This window comes from Cavia porcellus, unplaced genomic scaffold, assembly GCF_034190915.1.
Source record: "Cavia porcellus strain 051 isolate PalLab524CR breed Dunkin Hartley unplaced genomic scaffold, mCavPor4.1 scaffold_24, whole genome shotgun sequence".
NCBI lineage: Eukaryota > Metazoa > Chordata > Mammalia > Rodentia > Caviidae > Cavia > Cavia porcellus.
Window position 1 is genome coordinate 22419762 of NW_026947507.1, and position 12062 is coordinate 22431823.

The window sequence follows — 12062 nt, forward strand, 5'->3', positions numbered from 1 at the left end:
GTTTACCCATTCATCTGCCAGTGGCCGTTGGGATGCTCTCTTGGCTGTTGTGAATGATGCTGAGAATCAGTGCACAGACATCTCTTTCAGACCCCACTTTCAGTTCTTTTGTCTACTTACCTAAAAAAATGCATTGCAAGATGATGCAGTGAGTCTATGTTTAAGTTTTAAAAATTTTCCAAAATGTTTTCCACAGCTGCTGTGTCATTTTACATTCCTACCAGCAATTGATTAGGGTTCTGATTTTTCCAGATCCTCACCAACACTTATCTTTTTAAAAAAACTAAAAGATCTCCCACCATGAGACCATAACATTAAATGAAATAAGACACAACAGCTTAAATATTGCATAACTTCTCTTATATGAGAAACCCAAAGTATAAATAATTTTTACAAAATAAAAGACAATAAGGAACAGGGAGATATATCTTTTGCAAGTGTATCTGGAGATAGAGGCAGGAGAGAGGGAGGAGAGGGAAAGGGATACAGAAAGAATTAAGATATGCTAAGTACACTACCTATTTCCTAAGATGAATGTCAATGATACGTACTGCAAACTGTAATGAGAGGAAATGCTGTACCCCAAGTACTGCCCTCTTACCTATGAATTTTTACCATTTTGAAGACCATATTTCGAAGGAAGAAAGATAGTGTATTCTGTTTGTGTTTTCTTACAACCACAAGTTTTGGTTAAGCTGGCAGTTATTTTGTTCATTGAGAAGACATAATTAATAGGGCTTTCAGCTTAATCCATCAACCAGTCTTCCTGGAACCCCTATTTCTACTCCTATTTATAGAGAGCCACAATCTCTAATTCTATTCATTAAAACTCCTGTTACTTCTTGTGATGAGCAAGTAATGTGAAAAAGTGAATTGGACATCTTCCAATGTGTTTGATAAAATGTCTAAAGGATTGAGATCAAAGTGAGTTTCATTCCACTACGTGGATTGCAGCATTTTCATTTCCTACTTTACTCTCTGGGGTTAGATGCAGTCTATGCAGAAGAATGGTTTGATATTCTTACAAATCATTTGAAAACCCTCATTCTTAACACTCCCACTACACTGAAAAATATTTCAAAAAAAGGGTCAACTCACCTGACCACAGACTATTTGTTATCTGACTTTCTTCCTTGTTTTCACTATGGGAGGTTGTACCAGGGCCCTTACACTGAGCTACATCCCCAGATCTTTCTACTGGTGTGTGTGTGTGTGTGTGTGTGTGTGTGTGTGTGTGTGTGTGCGTGTGTGTGTGTTTGAGCCAGGATCTTTCTAAGACACTGAACCTGATCTTGAACTTGCAATCCTCCTGCCTGTCTTCCAGAGGCCAGGAAAGGCCCTCAATGCCATACTGTACCCCAGGAACAGTACATGTGCCATCCTCAGGGAAGAGTATATTACCTGTCAAAGTAAAGCAAAAATGTAGCTGTCCTAAGAATTCAGATAGTCTAACCACAAACATTTATGCTGTATACCTATGTATTTTTTTCATATCACATCTTAATGGCAACCATTATCTCATTTATGTATTAATGTATTGCCTATGGCAGATACCAGAGCATAAACTCCTGAAGAGTAGACACTGTCTATGAAGATCATAACTGAAATGGTGCAGAGTGGGTGAAAGATCTTGAATAGAATATGTACAGACTCCAGGAAAACATGTTAATAAATCAATAGTAACACCTTTATTGAGGTGATAACAAGCCACAGAAATGACAGATTGGGTCTCTGGCTAAAGCATCACTGTCTAACATGGTAGCCACCAGCCTGGAGGTTAAGTACCAGAAATGGGGCTTGTCTGAGTAGAGATACTGTATTTGTAAAATACACCCCAGGTTTTGAAGATCTGATATAAGAAAATATAAAATATTACATACATGATTTTATATAAATTACATATTGAAATGATACAGTTTTAGATATATTGGATTAAATAGAATATATTCAAATTAACTTTAATTTCTTTTTTCAACTATTTTTAATGTGGCTACTAGAACATTTAAAATGGCATGTGTGACTTGCATTGTATATTTAAGAGCAAGTGCCTGACTAACCAACTAGTCATTATTAATCTGATTTTTGCTTCACAGTCTAGTTTATTTATTTTTATGCTGTTAGTTATTGAATCCAGGAGTGCTCTAGCACTGAGCTACATTCACAGCCCCTTGTGTTTTTTAATTTGAAGACAATGCCTTGCTAAATTGTCTGGGCTGGACTTGAATTTGTAATCTTCCTGGCTATACTGCTAGAATAGTTGGGATTATAGCAAGGCACCACCACACCTGCTGGATTAATTTTGATGTTCTTAACCCCCCCCCACACACACACACAAACACGACATCACATACACACACTCAACAGGATGACTGGACTTATCTTGACTTACCCTAATCCCCTAACAGCCCTGGTAGGTACCCATATATTCCCTCAGCTCAGATCATTCTATTCCTGGGCATCCTGAGAACAGTTACAGATCTTGAGATTTCCATCTCTGCTTTAGTAGTTCAGAGGATGTTTTGTTCATATACAGCAAAGGCCTGTCCCTGAGAGCACTGCATGCCCACCAGGCACCTCTAGAATCCAGTGCAATCTACAGTTTATGATGGATTTAGAGGCATAGACCTGATACCAGCAGAATGCTCTCAATCAGGGCCTAAGGCAACACTATGACTTTTTATAGGGAGAGGATGCCACTGGTGAGGCGGAGAGGGAGGAAGAAGAGAGACAACAGGACACAAATACTGCTAAGCTGCTCCTATGCATCCAGCTCTTCAATAGTTTAAGCACAACTTTCACACATTCCTTGGCTAGCTAGAAGATCACGATCAATTTCTAGCATGTAGATTTGCCTAAAATATTTAAATTGACGAAGTTGCACTGATAAAACCTGAGTTAAAAGTGAAATAATGAATGAGTTTCTAATTCAAGATTTAAGGTGAACTCACAACCACTGAGTTAGGACTTGCAAGCTCACACCAGGAAGGCCAGACACCTCATTTGTAAATGGTCAGGGAGATTCTGCAGAATAGTCAGGACCCTCCCCCATTAAATATGCTTTCAAACGCAAGACAAAGAAATTTTCAAAAAGATTTTCTTCTTTTTATTACAGCAAAGAAATACAAGGATTGGCTCACTCCTTGATACTTCTGAAATGAAAAACAATTCTCATTTTTATTACTAGGTGCCATTATCAACATTATTGTCATCTTCATAGAACATTTATGATCTCCACCATTTTTCACTGATTTTGGCTTCCTTTCCCTTGGGAAAAAATCTTCCTCCTAACAACCCTTAAAGTATTTGAGGACAGATTCATGTTCTCCAAGTCTTATTTCCACGGCATCCTGTTTCCTTCAGCTCTTCCCCGTCTGACATGGTTTCATACACTATTAACAACTTAGTGTGAATAGATCCCTACTACGAATCTACAAATTTTTGGGGTTTTGTTCTTTTTAAGTGTGATGACTACAGTCAAACATAGTGCACTGGGTCTGTTAGTGGATTGAAACTGCCTTGTCACTTATGACAGATTGCTTTTGTCAATTTGAGTCCCTGGATGTTTACTCTGGTTCTCACTGAAGCTTTACGCTGGTCACTGGGAATTTCTTCAGGTTTTCACGAAGCCCTCTAACAATAGGTCTGAATAAGACAATTTAATAATTGCTCCTTCACTACAGATAATGTTTCTCAACCCACACCCTATGTGGCCCATGGCTATGGAACTCCCACTTAAAAGAGACTTACAACTGTGACTTCTTTTCATATTGGAACTTTGGTGTGTATAGGTCAAGTCTGCAAAACAACATCAACTTTCTCATTAGGTAAGTGTTATTTATTCATCTCTGAAGGCCTGCTGCAAGTGTATGTTCTGTAACAAGTGTAATGTGTTTATGAACATGTGCATAATAAATTATTGGAAATAACTGTTTTCATTATATTCCTGTCAGCTCTGTTAAAAATATTTAGGTGTTTGATTGCATGGTGGTTTGCCAAAGTAGACCTTCAGTGATGTTTAAGGGAAATTGTGGAAATCCTAAAGACCCTGGATTGTGGAGACTCCTGAGAATGAAGCAAGTCTGGGAAATATTTAAGGTATCATTTCATTCATTTGTGGAAAGGTAGGTAAGAGACTTGTCCACATTTCTTACAAGCAAGGTCAAAGACCAAGACTAATACAGAAGAAAAGTGAGAAACCACCCTAGTGCACAGAATTTCAGTCTTCAGTCAAGACAGAGCCATTTATTTATTAAAGGCTCCTGTTGAAACCTCCTGCTCCACATTTGCTTTATGCTAGTTTTCACTTTGAGAACTGATATTTATCATAGCTGGTCTCCCAAGTAAAAGACCTGCCACTTCTGTCAACCTGTCCACACATTAAAGCTCTCCCTTATCCTGGCCAGGAAGGATTCTCTAACATCCTTCATATTTGACCCCTAATTCTTCTGAGAAAGAACTTGATCTTAAGATGCATTGCAAAACACTTGAATGATACTCTTTTGAATGACAAAGTTTATGAAAGTGCCACTTGGAGCAATAAATTTATTTTTTATTTTTATTTTAAAAAGAATAAAACCAAATGAGAAATAAAAGCAAAATGGGGTCATTCAGAACAAAGGGATGTACATAGTACATAATTTAAAACCACAATACAAGGTGATCTACAATGTACTCTGATGTCTCTTGTTATCTTCAATAAAATTGCCCATATCATCAGATACAATAAAATTGAATATAGCAATACAGAACAAAATCAATAAAAACAAAACATTGGAGACATTATAGGACTTCAAAAGAGGGTAATAGTCAAACCAGAATGGGTATCATAGTGAATCTTACTGTCTTCAGAGTAGTTGCCTATACTCTCAGACTTGAGACTATCAAACATAACAGATTCGAATAAAATCAGTCAGGACAGACAGTGATCAAACGAAACAGTCAAATAAAATCAGTCAAAACCAGGCAGTGAAAGCAATACAGGTTTTCAGATTAAGTTAATAGGAAATTAAAAATGGTTACCGTAGTATATCCTGCTGTCTTTAGAATAGCGGTCTATGCCCTCAAATCTAGTTCAAGTAGACAAATCATGATACAAGGTTACCAATGTCCTCTACCTTCCCTATTTAGACAATTCCTCCCCTTTCACTTCCACAGGGTGCATTGTACATTTTGTATTCCACAAACTCCTTTGTTTTTAGATTAGGGAGACAAACCACTATTTACCAAAGTGGTTCTGAACCTTTTTACCCCTGAGCTTGGTCTCAAGTTGTATCCATTTACCTACAAGAGCCTCAAGGTTTTCCTTCCTTATAGCTGAGTATTTCTCTATTGCATAAAAAGTTATATCTGAGCTGGGAATTTGGCCCAATAGCATAAGCAACTGCCTGGCAAGCACAAGGTCGTGAGTTCAATCCCCGGTAAAGCATTATATCTTTCCAACCAATCTGCAGCTGATGGGTGAACCACCCCCACTTTCTTTCTGGTTCTCTGTCACATAGAGCATTATTTTCTCATCTTTGACTTCCAGTCCTTAAACCTTCTTTCAGGTTGAATATATTTCTTATATAGAGCATCTTGATGGACGCTATCTCCTGATCCACTCTGTCTGCGTTTCTTTTTATTAGTGTATCCAGGCCATCCATGTTGGTCATTATGGCCAACTTTCTCTGCCTTTTCACTGCCATGCTACTTGTCTGCTGTTAGTTGTCTACTTTTCCTCTTCACTGTCTTCCCCATTCAGTGAGCCTCTTCTGTTGCTGTTCTTGAAATTACGGTCTTTTTTCTCTCTGTCTAGAATGTCTTTCAGTATTTTTTGTAGGGTTGGATTGATGGTCACAAATTCCCCCAGTTCCTTTTCATCATGGAATCATCTTGTTTCTTCATTAATTTTGAGAGATAGTTTTTCAGTGTACATCAGTCTGGGAGGTTATTTTCTTTCAGGGCTTGAAATACTTCACTCCAAGCTCTTCTTGATTTGACAGTTTGTGTCGAGAAGTCTGTTGTGATTCTGATGGGTTATTTTTTATAGGTGATCTGTTTCTTTTCTCTGATACCTTTTATATTCTGTTCTGTTGAATTTCTGAGATCTTGATTATATGTCTGGGTGTAGATCTACTTTGGTTATAGCTGGATGGAGTTCTGTATGCCTCATATATCTGTATATCATTTCCTTTTCCTATGCTTGGGAAATTTTCTTTAATTATTTCTGTAAATAACCTTTGTATTTCATTTGTGTTATCCCTGCTTCTTCACTCACATCTTTTATTAACTTATAGATCCTCTTGTCATCTTCTAGTCTTTGTATTTTTACTGCCTATTTCCTTGTTATTTTTAAGAGATCTTTCTTTTCACGATCGCACATTGCAAACCTGTCTTCAAGGTTTGATAGTCCATCTTTAGTTTCTTTCTAGCAGTTTTGCCAGCTTTCAATGGAGTTTTTAATTTCCTGGTAGTCTCTTTGAATCTGTTTCATGTATCTAGATTTTTTTATATTCTTCATTGAAGGTTTCTTTCCCTTTTCTATGTCCCTCCATTCTTCCATCTGTGTCTTCTTGAGAGATACTTAGCATTTCTTTTATTATCTTTCTTAGATCTTCCTTCACTTGTATTAGAATTTCTGTTTTTAGTTCTTTTATAGTATCATGAAGATAATTCTTTATGTCAGATGCAGCTTTTTCAAACACTGTGGGTGTGCAATCCCCAAACTTCTGTGTTTACCTCCCCCAGGCTAGTGGTGTTTGTGTTTAGGGATGAAGATTTTCTTTTGCTTCCTTCTCTTGTGATGTTTCTGTTTTCCTTCAGACAAATAGACAGTGAGGGTCCTCAGCACTTCCTGTATTACTCTAAGGCATGCTGGCTAGGGATTGCTGTCCTTCCTAGTCTGTTGATGATTACTGAAGTACAAGCAGGAGTGGGGCAGACTGGCCCCTCCCTTCTGAGCTGATCAAGCTCTAGGAGTCTTCACCACATTAGTGTGTGATGCATGGATGGGGCCTGTTAGGGATAGTTTCAGGGAGACCTTGTCCTTTGCTATTGGATCGTGCACAGGGGTGGGACTCAGTCTGAGCAATTCTCACCAATCTGCTGTCTGCTAGGAGTGGCTGAATGAAGCTGGCTGCAGTTCTGGTTCCAGGCTTGTCCTGCCTGACTCCAAAATGTCACCCAGCCAGTTGCCCACTCCCACTGGAGGACTAAGTTCCTTGCACTCACTGTGAGCCGATACAGATCTCCAAGCTGAATGCTGCTCTCTGCTCCACTGCTTCCCTACGCTATCGCTTCCTCCTACTAAGGCCCTCACACTTGTCAACCCTCCACTACATGGCAACCACGCATCTCCAGATTCCAGCAGCATTTCATACACAATGGGACTGGCTCTGGTGAGAGCGCATCTGGCTACAGCCTTCTGTCCATGATTTTCTTTTCTTTTCTCTTTTTCTTTCCCTTTAGCTTCTTCCTGGGTTGAAAGGAGCCATCGCCCTCTGTCCAGTCTTCTCTAGGATGTTTTATTCCAGCATCTGAGCTGTTTCTCTAAGAGATGCTCTGTAGTTTGCGGCTTACTGATCGACCATCTTCCCCAGAACAGCAATAGATTTATTGATACTACAAATCAATCCTCAAACATACAAAATTACCTAGAAATTTTGCCTTTATGTTCTATAGCAGAGATGAAACTTGAGTAATTACAGTTGTGCTTTTCTGCTATTTGGAAAAAACTCAAGTATTCCACACCTCACGCCCAGACCATTGCAATAACCTAATCTTGGTTTGCTCGCCTTGCCTCTAATTTTCCCCAGTCTGGCCCATCCTCCACCACGGTGCCTAGGAGCACTGCAGCTATCCCTCTTCATTACTTTATACAAGTTCCTCAGGCTTTCTGGGCCCTCTAGAGACCCATTCCAATCTCCCACAACTTTCTTAACCACTTTCCCTTTAACCACTTTGGCCCTTCATAGCTATTTTAGTCACTTTTCTGACACATAATACCCAACACCCACAATTTAAAGGAGAGATTTATTTTGGTTAATGGATTTTAGAGATTTCAGTCTCTGATTGCTAGCTCTAAGGCAGAAACAGAATCATTGAAAGGCCTGGGGAAAACCTGCTCACATTATGGTAGCCAGGATGCAGAGAGAAGTGTGGAGCCAGGGGGAGGTACACCCTTCTAGGTCATGGCCCAAGTGACCTACATCTAACCAGACCCCACCTCTTAACAGAATACTCATTAGTATTGTTAACCTCATTAGTGAGTGAGTCCACTGATAAATATAACACCCTCATCTAATCACCTTTCAAAGCTCTTCTCCTGAGTGCATGAGAGGTTTGATGGGCATTCTGGGTTTAAACCATAGCAGTAGGTTTTCAAAGGTAGCATAATGTTCCATCTCCATATCTACAAGCATAAGTAGAAGTGTATTGTTTTTCTTGGTCTACATTGTCCCTTTCCTTCAAAGCCTGGCAACTTTCCCCAGCTCCTTAACTATGAACATGATCACACTGAGGTTCCAACACATGAATTTTGGAAGAACAGTCACATTCAAACCTTGGCATACTGGCACAGTCAAAAGTCAGATTGGCCCTTGCTTCCATCCTTGGCATCCTTCCTTTTGTACTCCATGCTTGTCTTAAACCATGACTTAAATTCTAAAGACAAATCTCAAAGTAAGGCAAGAGATACTAATAATCCATCAGTTCCACTATCTGAAACTCATTTACAAATGACCATTGCTGTTCATGACCCTACTGCATGCAACAGTATGATTCTTGATAAACTTTTTGTGCAATTTGGAAAAAAGAATAAGATGGGACAATGTTAAAAGCAACTCGGTCCTATATTCTAGTTCTGGTAACTTTAGCAAAGTCTGTGCTGTTTTGTTTCAATTTATTTATATGACTGGAAAGGAAGGATAGCTCAGGCTTGGTATTTCTCTGGACTTCCTTCAAGCTTCACGAAACCATTCATGAGGAAGAGCTTTATAAATTAAAAGGATCTCCATTGGGTCACATAACATGAAGATGGTGATTCCTGACAGCATCAATAGAAAGAAAAGGAACTCACATGTCATAAATCTATTGAGTACACAATAATTTCATAGGCATATCAGTTCTTATAATTAGTAACTTTTCAAATGTCTATTTAAGCATATTTGTTAAGATCTCTTGAGAGTTATCTCAGGGCAACTATTTCTTTTGTAACTCTTGTTCAGCAGACATAGTTAAAGACATTATTTTTATACAACAAACATTATTTTTATACAACAAACTAAAAAGATTCATTAAAATAATTTAGATATTAGTCTCAGAATAACAGATTTTACACGATGCCTTCAAAATAACCAAATGACAGAGAAGGAATTTTAATTGTCAACCATCATAGTAATATTACTATTTACTATTTTACAGGCCACCTGGGATACAGTTGATCACTCACTGGTCTTTAAAACTTTATGAGATGAAGTTGCTATTTTCTTGGTGAAGTTCTTAAACCAGAACATTGGAGGAAAATCCACAAGTTTTGAGACAGAACTAAAAAAACAAAAGTCAAGGAGCTCTCTGAGTAAGCTTATGAATTTTCTCACTCTGCAAATAAGTCTCAGATTTTGTTTCAGTTTTATTTTTAAATTTTGCATATTCCTGTTCTGATAACTGAACTTGACTTTCCTCATCTAGAAAGTGGGAATAGCAAAACTCTCCTCATACTTGTTTGCTTGTTATTAACCTTTTTCCTCTGAAAAAAACAAAAAGAAAAGGTGACTAGAAGATCAGAGGCTGTCAGGGTACACACTGGAGTCTTGAGGGATCTGAGAAGTTTGTGCTTTACTTCTTGTGTCTTTAGAGGACCAAAGAGAGCTTAAATCTGATCCTTAAACATTCGTTGGAGAAACAACTTCAAATATTGTTCCGGATAGAACAATATCAAATAAAGGCAAAATTTGACATGCACGAGGCATGTTTTCAGTTCCTCCCCCTTCCAAATCTCATGTCCCTTTTTCATCCTGAGACGGTATCCTTTCTTGGACATCCACTGCCCTTTGGCAGCTCATGGGTATTCTGGGCCAGACCTTTCTCCTCTGAAGACACCTCGTGGCCCAGGCTAATCTCTCTAATCTCCCAGACGTCTTCAGCATGACTTTCTTAATATGAATCCACCTTTAGTTCTTAAAGAGAAGCTGATAAGGCAACTCACTTAGGGGTTAAGTAATTAGGAAGGGTTTTGAAGTTTTCCCTATCCAACCGTCTCTGCAGTTCCTCTTGCAGGAAATTTTAAGACTAAGGCACCACTAAGGAGTTTTTCCTAACCCCTGTCCTAACAGAAATGTAAAATGGTTTTCTAGTTGCCAAAGAGACAAAGCGATCAACTGCCAAACCTTTCTCACCAGTGTTGCACTTCACCTCATTAATTGCCACCCCGAGCAGCCAGCTCAGAAAAGCTTTCTGAGATCTTGACAGGGTTTGGGAAGATCCCATTACTAGGCTTCACAAATGACCTCTTGGGATATTTCAGGCTTACAAAAAAGGAGGTGGGGAATACACTGGTACAGAAATGCTCTTTAAGGCAATAAATTGAAACTTATCTGCCTATAGGAGACACACACTGCACCGAAAGTGTTTCTTCTGCTTTTCTCTTATTCTATGCCAAGCAACTCAGATATTTCCAGTTAAAAAAAAAATCCTCAAAAACTGCAGGTGGTATAGTAAAGTCCCCAATAAACAAAACCATTCAGGTACACAGGTGCCTATCTCAAAGTGCCTCCCAGCAGTCACAGTAGAGGATGGAGGCCAGATGCAAGCTTCCCAGGCTGGCTCTGGCACTGGAAACTCTAAGCAAACCAGGTAAAATGTGTAATCCTCACTGCATTCCAGGGGAAAGGTTTTCAGTCGTGAAGACATTGTAACAAGGTCCGTAGCAGAGGCACAATGACTTTGTGAAAGGCAAAGTGTGTCCTGGAAGGCCAGCAGATACAAACCAAAAAAAGATTTTCTAAGTACACTCAGCAGAAAGGCCTTATCATCTGTCACATTCTGATATTTTCAGCCACACTTGCGTACAAGGATAACCGCAGTGTCAACAATATCATCCCTGACTACAAAGGACAACAGTGACAAATCTCAGGGCCCTTTGAATTTGAAGATAGCATTGTCAACTACTGTGCATGCCAGATTTTTTATTGTCAACAGGGCTTCTCGGGTTATTTATGCCTGCAAAGACTTGTATTATTAGATCACCCCTCTCTTTTAGCTGCTTCTCCGAAAGTGAGACTGCTGTCAGCAGGAACATGTTCTACATTGCCTATGCGACCATAGAAATTGGCATTCCCAAACTTGAGCACTGGGCCTATCACTCTTTTAACCTTGTTCCACTTTAGACTGTCTCTGTGATTCCTTTGGGATCTTATCAATGACACAAAATGCTATCTCACTCTTCATTCTGGAAACTCTGAAAATCTTCCAAAAGAATAAATCACTCTCTGAGACTTCGTAAATGCCTGGTTCCAAAGTATTCCTGCAAGAATTTTTGAAGAACCTGCACAAGGAGGCTATTGTACGCATATACAAATAAATGACACAATCCAATGGCTTAATACTATCTGCCAAGTTAAACTACCGCGGAGCAGCTGTGCACATTTAAAATGATGCCTGGCACAACTGGAGAGCCATAAATCATCAGCTGCATACTTTCATCCAATTAAGAGAGTAAAATAAGAAAGAATCCACAAACCAAGAAGCGTCTAAGGACATGGATAAAATCTTCATTCCTCTCTGAGTGCAAAAATAAATAAAAATAAATTCTCATTTTGCTAATGCTAAAACTAGAATTTCTTTTTTGAGGGATACAACATTTACAGTGGCATAAATTCTCGTTCTTCAGAAGGTTATTTCAGGCTCATTGCTTTGTCTTTCTGTTAACAATAGTGTAAAACAGAAATGATGACTTACCTTGAAAAAATAATTGATTTTAAAAAGAAGTAGGTGAGTAAACCAAGATTCTAAGACTTTCCTGAGAAAATTACAGCCAGGTTATAGGTTTAGGGGCTGTGTCTGTGCAGTTAATCCTTTTCTTCTGG

At 38.8% G+C, this 12062-nt stretch overlaps 1 long non-coding RNA gene across 4 annotated transcripts in view; it reads left to right on the plus strand.

Annotated features, from left to right (window-relative positions):
• LOC101787926 (uncharacterized) overlaps positions 1-11807 on the plus strand; it is a 46262-nt gene extending 34455 nt beyond the window's left edge. For all 4 annotated transcript variants that reach the window (XR_010042606.1, XR_010042605.1, XR_010042607.1 and 1 more), the window contains 3 exons: positions 3681-3824; positions 3951-4095; positions 9400-11807. This is a non-coding gene — a long non-coding RNA (uncharacterized LOC101787926). The remainder of the gene's footprint in view (positions 1-3680; positions 3825-3950; positions 4096-9399) is intronic.
• The last annotated feature ends 255 nt before the right edge of the window (positions 11808-12062 follow it).